The following is a 2,012-nucleotide window of genomic DNA, read 5'->3' on the forward strand; positions in this document are numbered from 1 at the left end:
CAGCCTTGGAGGAGATTATGTTGAGAAATAAAAAAAAAATTCTTAAAAACGTTGTTTTTCTTGGTCAGGCCGGAAACTTATCAATCCACCCTCGTATTTTAATTACGGTGCTTAATAAGCTAATCCTTCTGTAATTATTGCACTCGCTTTTATCTCCCTTTCTCTTGTATATTGGTACGATAATCGCTTCTTTCCAATCGTCTGGGACGTCTCCCATCTCGAAAAATAAATTTATCAATTCGCAAACTCTATGTGGTATGTACTCACGACCGTGTTTAAGCATTTCGGCGTTAATACCGGCTACCCCGGCAGCCTTACAGTTTTTCAAGTTCTTAATTATATCCCTAACCTCAGTGACACAGACTTTTTCAATTGAGTTTTCCATCGCATCGTATTCAACATCCCAGCTGTGGTGTCCTATAGCTTCATCTCAGAAATCTCTTAAAATTAATCAAAATACTTTTAAATACCATTCAATAGCTTCCTTGACATTTTTTAAAACCACTGAAACCGTTTAAAAATTTTTTTTAAGTGTCTTGTAAATCCGTACAACTTTTGTAATTATTTTAAAATCTTTTAAAAGGAAATTTTAAAATCCCGTTAATTCGCTATATTAATTTCTTAAGATCAATTCAATTTTTAGAAATCCTGTAATATTCCTTGAAAATTTTTAAACGGCTTTGATCATTTAATTTTTTGCATTTCTTTTAAAATCCCTTCAAATTCTTTAAATCATTAAAAATTTCTTCAGATTTCGTACGAACATTTAAAAAATTTTTTAACCCTCTAAAGTCTCTTTCATGCATCTTTTCCGATAGGAAACTACTTAAAATCACTTATTATCGAAAAGTATTATAACATAAGTCGCCGACAATTGAGGTTATAACCTAAATTTCGACAATTTATCATTTATCGTGGTGAATTTCCTAATCTTCTTTATACAAAATTTATCTTCTGGATTGAAAACTCAATTATTTGTTAACAAATTTATTTACTGGTTTGAAGGTGAATTATGTAAGTTAATGGTTCATTTCTTTTTTGTTACAAATTTAGATAATTTTTTTTTAATTTCGTTTCGTTAAATATTTATTTTTTAGCAAAAATTTAGCTATTCGATCCTTGCTATAAAATTGATCCTTATAGTTGAAAATTAAATTATTTAGTTAAAAAATCTTTTTTTTTTAGTGAAAAGTTTAATCAAATGTTTTGGCAGAAAATGCATATTTTTGAGTTACAATTTCGTATTTTCGGTTCAATTTAACAGTTTTTTCATTGAAAATTAAAATATTTCTTTTTTGGTAAAAAATGAATCTTTTTAGTTGCAAATAAGTTATTTTATTGCTAATTAATTTATTAACGGAAGAATTTAACTACATCTTTAGTCAACATTTTTTTTTTAATCGAAACAAAATTGATTAAATGTACTTCTTTGTTAATAATTTATCTACTTTGTTAAAAAAATTTATTTTTTTTGTGAAAAAAAAATCGTATTGGAAAAATTTCATGTATTCTTTAAAATATTACTCTTTTTTGGTAGCGAAATAATTTTTTGTTAAAGTTTTTTTTAATTGAAAATTCTCTATTTTTAAATTGTTATTTTTTTTTTTTTAATTGGATCATTTCAGTCTTCCGTCCAATTTTTTTTGTAGATATTCAATCTTTTTTGTTAAAAACTCATCCATTTGGTTAAAAGTTCAACTACTTCATTGAAAATTTATTTTATTTGGTTAAAAACGTATTTCTCTAACATAAAATTTGCTATTATGTTTTTTTATTAAAAATGATCCTTTTTAGTTGAAAATTCATCTATTTTGTAATAAAAATTTTTTTTCTATTGGAAAATTTATCGTCTGAACTGAAAATTAAATTATTTGTTCACCAATTTATTTTGTTGTTTAAAAATGGATTATTTTAGTTAAGCCTTCATTTCTTTAGTTAAAATTTTATCAAATTTAAAAAAAATTGTTATGGTTTTCTGGAAATTTTATTTTTTATTAAAAATATAGCTATAA

This window comes from Belonocnema kinseyi, chromosome 10 (genome assembly GCF_010883055.1).
Source record: "Belonocnema kinseyi isolate 2016_QV_RU_SX_M_011 chromosome 10, B_treatae_v1, whole genome shotgun sequence".
Lineage (NCBI taxonomy): Eukaryota > Metazoa > Arthropoda > Insecta > Hymenoptera > Cynipidae > Belonocnema > Belonocnema kinseyi.